This window comes from Myotis nattereri, assembly GCF_964212035.1.
Source record: "Myotis nattereri genome assembly, chromosome: 16".
Classification (NCBI taxonomy): domain Eukaryota; kingdom Metazoa; phylum Chordata; class Mammalia; order Chiroptera; family Vespertilionidae; genus Myotis; species Myotis nattereri.
The window spans coordinates 33062467-33072184 of NC_138091.1; positions in this window are offsets into that span (position 1 = coordinate 33062467).

Consider the following 9718-nt stretch of genomic DNA (forward strand, 5'->3'; position numbering starts at 1 on the left):
ACTTCTTGGAGATCCTGTTTTCAAAAGTGGGATTGCTGGATCATATGGTAAATCTATTTTTAATTTTCATACTGCTTTATGCAGCAGCTGTATACTATTTTACATTTCCATGAACAGTGCACAAGAGTTCCAATTTCTCCACATCCTTGCCAACACTTGTTATTTTCTGTTTTTGTTTTTTTGGTAGTATCTATACTAATGGGCATGAGATAGAATTTCATTGTGGTTTTGGTTTAAGCACCTGTATTTTTATTAGTTTTATATTGTGGGGTTCCAAGTAAGTTTGTTTGCAAAGAATATGTGCTTTTACTCAAAAGAAAACTTTAAAGTCCAAAGAACAGGAACTTTTGAGCTAATCAGAGGGATTGTTTTTAGTTCTGAAATCCACCACTTATGATGCTCTGGGAACATTTGAGTAATATAATTAAGCTTTTGAAGTTGTACCTGGTTACTGAAAGGAGTATGTAACTGAAATGATCTAAGTGAGTGAAATCTTCCTTGTGTCCATATTCAGTGGACGTTTATTGAGCTTTTACTGTATGACAGGCATTTTCTGGGCCCTGGGGATACAGTGACAGACAAGAAAGGCAAGATCCCTGCTCTTCAGATGCTGAAAATATAGTGGGGCAGACAGACAAACAAGGTAGTAGAAGATGGAGTTCAAAGCTAGAAAGAAAATAAACCATATATAATATGATAGAGAATGTCTGAAGGTTGGGTGGAAGTTGCATAATAAGCTGGAGAGGGGAGCCCATTGGGAGGGGGTATCATTTCATCTAGAACCTGCTTGTTGAGAAGGAGCCAGACTCACACAGATTAGGGGGAGGTGTATCTGGGTAGAGGAAACAGCAAGGGCAAAGACCTGGAGGTGGCAATGGGCTTGGTGCATTTAAAGAACAGACAGAAGAGTGGGCTCCTGGAGAGAAAGAAGTGAGGATGAGAGTGATAGAGATGAGGTCTGTTGTCCAGGTCCTTATGGTCTGTTGACTTAACACTTTGCATTGTATTTCACAGCCCTCTCATTCACATGGGCACTGCAGGTAGTGACAAAGCAAGCCAATATGGCTCATATTCCAGTGGACCTGGGTAGCTATCTCCTTGGGAGTAGGTGGGTAGATTTAACAAGAACACTTGTCAGTTGGTTTAAGGAAGGGAAGAAAAGACCATGGATTCCTTCCCCCTTAAACTTCATTCTCCCTCCCCTAGGAGAGGGCCTGAACTGCCTTCTTTCTCTCAACAAATTGAGAGCATACTTAGGGAGAGAAACTGACACCTAGATGGATGCCTCTGATGACTGTCTTTCTCCTCTCTGCACACTGTGGGCTACTGTGTGTGCACATGAGGGGGAGAGTGGCAGTCAGTGACCTTGGTCTCCGTGGCTAGCAGAACACCCAATGTGCGGATGCAGGAGACACACATGGGCAAGAGGATGGACGAAGCTGACGTGTACCATTAATTGGGTCTGTCAGAGTTACTGAAAACACTGAGTCATCTGTCTTCAAGCTTTGGTCTTTGGTAGGCAACATCCATCCTTCTTCTGGAGCTTCAGTCTTGCTTAACTGACTCTACTTTCCCATTTCAAAGGAGAAGGACTGGAATGGGGGAGAGGAACTTGGGGGAGATTAAGGCTCAAAATTTGTTATGTTTTTGCATACTGGCCCATACAGCAATGATGATGATTCACAATAGATTGCACATCACTTTCCTGAATTTTACTCTTTCCTGTTTGATCCCAGGGTACTTTTGTTTAGTGCTGAAGATCAGATATTTTGTTTATAGCTCTTTCCACCCCACCCTTCCTCTGATGTTCATGTTGCCAGAGAGGGAAGGGGTCCATCCAGCCTGACTCACCCTAGCTGCACCCATGCTGACTTGCATGAATACTTCCTTTTTAAAGTGCCAACAAAGGGCTTCTTACCAAGAATTGCGTAGGTAGAGAATCTTACCACTCTTAAGTTTATGGAATCTGTTTTCTTTCCCCTCCTTCTTTGGAAAGCTGGTTGCATGAGTACTTCCTTTTTAAATTGCCAACAAAGGGTTTCTTACCAAGAACTGCATAGGTAGAGAATCTGATCACCCTTAAGTTTATGGAATCCATCTTCTTTCCCCCTCCTCTTTGGAAAGCTGGTTGCTGTGTGCTTGTCTTTAATATTCTATAACTTCTCTGCCTTCCAATAATCCAGGATTATCAGTCTCTAACTGTATGTTGCCTCAGCTGCTAGAAAGGACTTCATTCAAGCAAGGAATGAGATGCCATACAATCTTCCTTCCCACGTTAGGCTTCATTTTCTTCTTAACTATGGGAATTGTGCCCTTTCTAGACTGTAATGGATGGAGAAGGTACATTATAAACTGGAGACCAAGTGTTCTTCCACCTCTTCAGTTAACACTCTGTTCATTCATTTACTCACTCATTTACTCATTCGTTTATTCTATAAATAATTATTGAATGCATACTATGAGCTGAGGACTGTCCATATATAAGAGATTTAGCATGAACAAGATGCATTGGGTCTTCTATGAATTTAAGCAAGCATTGAGCCTTTGGCACTTCCTTCTTAAAACAAAACAAGACAAAGAAAAAGCTTTAATTATGATTCATTATTTTAAAAGCAACACTGTGGAGTCCGGCCAGTGTTCCTCAGTGGTTGAGTGTCGAACTGTGAACCAGGAGGTCAGAGTTCAATTCCAGGTCAGGGCACATGCCAGCGTTGTAGGCTCGGTCCCCAGTGGGGAGTGTGCAGAAGGCAGCCAATCAATGATTCTCTTTCATCATTGATGTTTCTATCTCTTTCTCTTTCCCCCTTCCCATCTGAAATCAATACAAATATATATATATTTAAAAGCAACACTGTGGAGAAATTTAGAAATACTTAAGCAAAAAGAAGTAAACAGAAATCCCCGTTTATCCCACAGTAATAGTTGTAGATTTATCTTTGTGTTTTTTATCCCTAGATGAGATCATACCAACACCTCTCCAACTTAAAAAACAACAATTTTATAGCCCATGCTTTGACATATTATGAACAATTTTATTTCATTATAAATTTTTATATGTAATTTAAAATATTTTTTAAACAAAAATGGTGAATGCTATTTGTAGAATTTTGAAGAAAAATATAGAAGAGGAAAAAGCTCACTTTTACCACTGTTACTGTTTTGGTGCACAATTTTCTGGGCAGTTTTCTTTATATAATCATTATAGGTATTATACACATATACAATTTAAAATGTTCTTTTCTGATTTGTATACTTATTTTTATTTAGTATTGAGTAGACATAAAATGTGGATTGAGAATAAAGGCTAACAATATGACAGGCATCCCTGTGCTCTCCACCCATATACCCCTCTATAATTTTGTCCCCTTTCCCTTCTTCCTCTGAGCCATCTCTCTCCCTAATATTGTTTACACTGCACTCTTGATTATGCTTCTGAGATTCACCCATGTTACTGTGTGTAGTTGTAGTATGTTTGCTTTTACTCCTACTGATATTTCAGTGTCTGACTATAGCACGATTTATTTTTCATTTGCCCCCTTTTATGCTTGCTAATGCCAGCAGGGCTGTTATGAGCATTCTTGTGAATGATTACTGGTGTACATATGCAATGGTTTCTGCAGGATGTATGTAGGAGAAGGTTGGCTATGCTTACCTTTACTCTACAGATGACAACAGTCTTTTCCAAAGCAATAGGACTAATTCACATTCCCAGCAGCAGAGTACATGTATCGATTGTTCCACACCCTCTCTAGTATTAACACTTCTCAAATTTCATATTTAATAAAATTTGGAGGGAGTATCCAGGATGGAGGGAAGGAAGAAGAAGGAAAACTATTCTTTCCAAACCCAGAAACCATAACTGGGTACTCATAGTCAACAAGTATTGCTGGTTTGATGAATTTCTTACAGTGTCTGCCTAGACTCAGCTCATTGCAGCCAATGAAATCCCCTGTGTGACTGAAGGAAAAAAAATTAAGGGAAGTAAGAGGGGCCCATGTGATCTCCCAGAACATTTAGTCAATAACACAATTCAAAATCAAAAAGGAATTAGAACCATAGAATAGCATGCATAAATTTAAAATAAATGTAAATAAAGCCCTAGAATATGTCTGGAAGAGGTGTTTGAGGTTACATAGGTCAGATTGAACTCAGGTCCTTGTGCCCAATCTGTTGGCATTTCTGGTGCTTTCCTTGTAGGTTCCAAACCCTCAAGAGTCTAATTTCAATTGCTTGTGTATGTTTGGACATACACCTTTCTGGTATTGACACTGACCTTTCCAGTCTCTTACATGGAGGGGTCAATGGTGAGAGGGAGAAGTATACTAGTATAATAAAAAAGGAACAATTCAACAGCAGAATACCTATGGGATTCATCCTCTATCTCTATCTCTGTCTCTATCTCTATCTCTATCTCTATCTATCTCTCTGATCTGGGGATCTCGGAGACTGTTTTCAGAGCCAAGAATGGTCCCCCAATCTCAAGGTGCCTAGACTTTTTTCATTGCTCATAGGGGCTGACTGCCTTCTGCTATCGCTTCTTCTCTTTGTATGGAGGGAGCTCTTCTCAACTCCCTGCTGGCTCTGGGCCTATGCAGAAACACCTCAGGGACCATTCCCCAGGCCCTGCACACCTGGTGGGGCCCCAGGGGGCTGGGTCTTCCCAGGATGGTACCCCATCCCCATACCTGTGCTTTGTGGTTTATGGGCTGTTTTCCACTTCATGTCCTGTAGGCTCTCTCCCCCATGGTGGGCAGGAGGACTGGCCCTGACATGGCACCAGGCTGGGAGCAACAGCTGCCGGTCTCTACCAGTAATAGGAAATTTGTGAGGACTTGGTGAGAAATAGATGAGAATTAGCAAGGGTTTATCAATTTTTATTAATCTTTCCAAATTATCCGTTTTTTACTTTGCTGATTTTTCTCTTTTATTTGCTTGTTTTCTGGGTCATTGCTTACCAATCTTATTATTTTCTTCCTTCTACTTTGGGTTTAATTAGCTCAAGTTTTTCTAGCTTTTTAAGGTGGATGCCTTCTTCACTTATTTCATATCTTTCTTCTTTTCTAATAGAAACATTTAAACCTATACATTCTCATTTAGGTTATGCCATTTTTTAATATGATGTGTTTTCATAGTTTAGTTTAAAATTTCCCTGGGCAATTTTGTATTTGTCCTGTGGGTAATATAGAATTGTGTTCTTTATTTTCAAATATTTGGGAGTGTTCTACATATCTTATTGTTATTGATTTCTAACTAAATTCCATTATTGTCAGAGAATATACTCTGTTCTGTTTTAATTCTTGGATATTTATTGAGACTTGTTCCCTGGCCAGCATATAGTGTATCTTGATGAATGTCCCATGCACATGGGAAAAGAATATGTATTCTGCACTTGCATTTTCAGCAATATGTTAAATATGCTGTGCTTAGCTGTCATTTTCTTTGTATTTATCTTGCTTGGATTTCCTGAGCTTTGTGAATCTATAGTTTGATGCCTTTCATCCATTATGTCTTCAAATGTTATTTTCTTTTACATTCTCACTCTCTTTCTGGTACTCCAGTTACATGTGTGTTACTTTGTTTGATATTTTCCCACATATCATGGATGTGCTCTTTTTTAATTTACAGCATTTTTTAATATTTTGTGTTTCAGTTTAGATATTTTCTTTTGACCTGTCTTCAAGTTTACCATTTTCTTTTTTCTCTGTTCTATCTGCTGTTAGCCTAGGTAATGCAACCTCAAATTATAAGACCTTATTTTACATTTCTTGCATTCCTTTTCTTTTAAAGGTTTCAGTATCTCTGATAAGATGTCCATCTCTTCATGCTGATCACCAAATCTTTAATCATTTTATAACTGTTTTTTTTTTTACTTACTTTTTAAATATGTTTTTCTAGATTTTAGAGAGAGAGCAAGGGAGAGGAAAAGAGAGATAGAAACATCAACGCGAGAGAGACACATTGATTGGCTGCCTCCTGCATGCCTTGTACTGGGGATGGAGCCTGCAACCTGGGCATGTGCCCTGACCGGGAATTGAATTGGGGACCTCTTGGTTCTTAGGTTCTTGGTTCTTAGGTTGATGCTCAATCACTGAGTCACACTGGCTGGGCTTATCACAGTTTTTTAAAAGTCCCCATTTGATAATTTCAACATCAGGGCCATGTCTAGTTCTGCTTCTACTGAATATTTCTTTTCTTATATCCAGGTCACATTTTCTTGCTTTATATATTTCAAATATTTGAGGGTTTCCTAGGTATCACTTTTTAAATTGTGTATTGGGCATTTTGTATAGAAGAACAATAGAGACTGAAGCAAATAATACAGCCAGAATAGGCACGCTTCTTCTTCCAGGCTGCTAATGTATAAGGCTGATTCAATTTGATTTGGGTCTGGGCTTTTTTGAAGCTTTAGTTTGACTCAGTTTGCACTGTCTTTAAATATTCTGGGAGGAGGTTGGTGGGGGGAGGGGAGGGGAAGGCTTTTCCTTCAGCAGGGTTTAGGGTCTGGGCACTGGTATATCCTTGTGGGGAAGCAAGTCTGTGTACGTGCGAACACCAACAATTTACTGGAATCTTCATGGTTAGTATTCAGACGTCCTTGCTTAAAGGACACTGCAGATGCATGTGTTTTTTTTCAGGGTTTTTGCCCTGCTGATAGTATCTATAGTTAATTTTAGTTCAAGTTGTTGTTACAGTAAAAGCCTAAGGAGGCAGGTGAACATGACTGTTTTGTTCCTATAGCCAGGCAGTCCCTTAGCAGCAGTCGTGTGCCAGAGTAATCATTCATATGTCTCTCAGGGTCAGCTGGTCAGCCCTTGCACTAGTCCTCAACTGATACCCTGAATTACATCCCCTCACTTACTTCTTCTGGGAACTCCCTTCATACTCATGATGAAATTTCTGAGAGCTGTTCTATGAGTTGGGCAGGGCGAGAAGAAGAAAATGGAAACTGCTGAATCATCCACTTTCTGATAATGGACCTTTTTACCTACCTCCATGATTACAACACTTAGCACATTGAGTTATATGTGTTATTTATGCCATTTTCTCTTTAAAAAATTTAGACCATGTCTTGTTGACTTTAAACCAAATTCATACCATGTCTTCATGGGTTTTAACCAAATCCTAGCACATGATGATGACAACATGATGAATTTCTGACATAGTCTCTATTTCTTATATTTTGTTCCCTTTTTTCATCTTTATTGTTCAGATTATTACAGATGCCCCTCTTTTCCCCCCATAGCTTCCCTCCACCTGGTTCCCACCGCACCCCAGGCCCTCACCACCCCATTGTCTGTGTCCATAGGTACTGCATACATGTCTCATCTCTTCCCGCAACCCCCCACATCCCCTTTCCCTGAGAATTGTCAGTCCACTCTATTTCCATGCCCCTGATTCTATTACATTTGCCAGTTTATTCTGTTCATCAGATTTTTTATTCATTTGATTTTTAGATTCACTTGTTGATAGATATGTATTTGTTGTTCATAATTTTTTATCTTTACCTTTTTCTTCTTCCTCTTCTTAAAGAATACCCTTCAGCATTTCATATAATACTGGTTTGGCTGTGATGAACTCCATTAGCTTTTTCTTGCCTGTGAAGCTCTTTATCAGACCTTCAATTCTAAATGATAGTTTTGCTGGGTAGAGTAATCTTGGTTGTAGGTTCTTGCTATTCATCATTTTGAATATTTCTTGCCACTCCCTCCTGGCCTGCATTGTTTCTATTGAGAAATCAGCTGACAGTCATATGTGTAGCCCTTGTAGGTAACTGACTGTTTTTCTCTTGCTGCTTTTAAGATCCTCTCTTTGTCTTTTGCCCTTGGCATTTTAATTATGATGTGTCTTGGTGTGGTCCTCTTTGGGTTCCTCTTGTTTGGGCTTCTCTGTACTTCCTGGACTTGTAAGTCTATTTCTTTCACCAGGTAGGGGGAGTTTTCTGTCATTATTTCTTCAAATAGGTTTTCAATATCATGCTCTCTCTCTTCTTCTGGCATCCCATAATTCAGATGTTAGTACGCTTGAAGTTGTTCCAGAGGCTCCTTACACTATCTTCATATTTTTGGATTCCTTTTCTTTTTGCACTTCCAGTTGGGTGTTTTCTGCTTCCTCATATTTCAAACCTTTGACTTTGGGATCCTCTACTCTACTGTTGAATCTCTGTATATTATTCTTTATTTGAGTCAGTGTATGCTTAATTTCTGACTGGTCCTTTTCTGGTTTTTGGGGTTTTTTTGTGTTTTTTTTTTTTGTATTCTCACTAAGATACTTGAAGGTCTCACTAAGTTCCTCAGAGGTTTCTAGAAGATTCTTGAGTAACCTTATAACTATGGTTTTGAACTGTGTATCCATTAGTTTGCTTTCTTCCATTTCTTTCATTTGTGACATGTTTCTTTGTCTCCACATTTTGGCTGCTTCCCTGTGTTTGTTTACCTCCAGGCCAATTGGCTGTGAGGACCAGTTATGTCTCCAATGGGAGAACTTCTGTGCTGGAGATACCCTTATGGGTCAGGGCTTGCTTCAGTGGGGCTTTGGTGCTCACTAAGTCTGCCCCTTGAGTGTGTCACTTATGGATGTGAAGAGTTGTAATCTGGAATGATCTCACACTGACCACTGGGTACACTGGCTCTTGGATCTCCAAGGATGTGCAAAGTCAGCCACTGCCTGGGGCCACCCAGCAGGAGCTACAGAGAGATCAGCAGATTCCTCCTCTTTGTATGGGGTTTGGAAGTGTCCAGATGAGGCCCAGCTGTGAAGCAAGGTAGGCTGGCCTTTGCCTTCTTTTGATAGCTTTGGGGCTCCCTGACCCCGCTGCAGTTTGACAGGTTTTAGGCTGAGAAAGGACTGGCCATTCATATGCAAAAGCTGCTGCGCACAGCTTGGGTGGGGTTGTAAATTGGGTGAGGCGGGGTCTTAGGGAATCTCCAGGGTGGAGCAAACAGCAATGGCTGCCAGGCATCCCTGCACTGGGGAGGTCCCAGCTCAGGAACAATGACTGTTGTGAGCACCTCCATCTGGAAGAAAGCTGCCCCAAGCTCCTGCCCCAATGCCAGACAGTCCAGTTTCTCCCCGTATGTGTCTGGGTCCCCCAAAGTCTCTCCTGGCACTGGAGCTCAGAGCACGCAGGAGTTTGTATCTCCCTCCCAATTAAAAAAGTAAAAAGCAGCACACTTGGGTGCCATCTTGTTCCACACCTCAGCACCTCTGCACCTCCACACCTCCACACCTCCTACCAGTCTCAATGCACTTTCTTCTTTACATCTCTAGTTATAGTTCTTCCACTCAGCCAGCTTTCCCACGGTTCTGGCTGATAGTTGTTATGTATTTTAGTTGTAATTTTGATATGGTTGTGGGAGGCAGCAAGTATAGGTGTTTACCTATGCCGCCATCTTGGTTCTACTTTTGTTCTTGTAATAAAGGTGATTTATTGAATATAAAATTCTTTATTAGTAATTGTGTATGTAAGATTTTCCATTTCAATCCTATATCCAGGAAATAGCCCTTTGTCTTATGAGATTTTACTTGAATTAGAAAATTATATGCTTATGTACAAAGTATGTGCTTATTCTGCCTTATTCTGTTGAATGAATAATGTGATGGAGTCTTAGGATACTTGAAATGGTTGAAAAGCATCTAAGAAATTTCCTAGGTCCATGGTCAGCAAAATGTGGCTCGTGAGCCACATGCAGCTCTTTGGCCCCTTGAGTGTGGCTCTTCC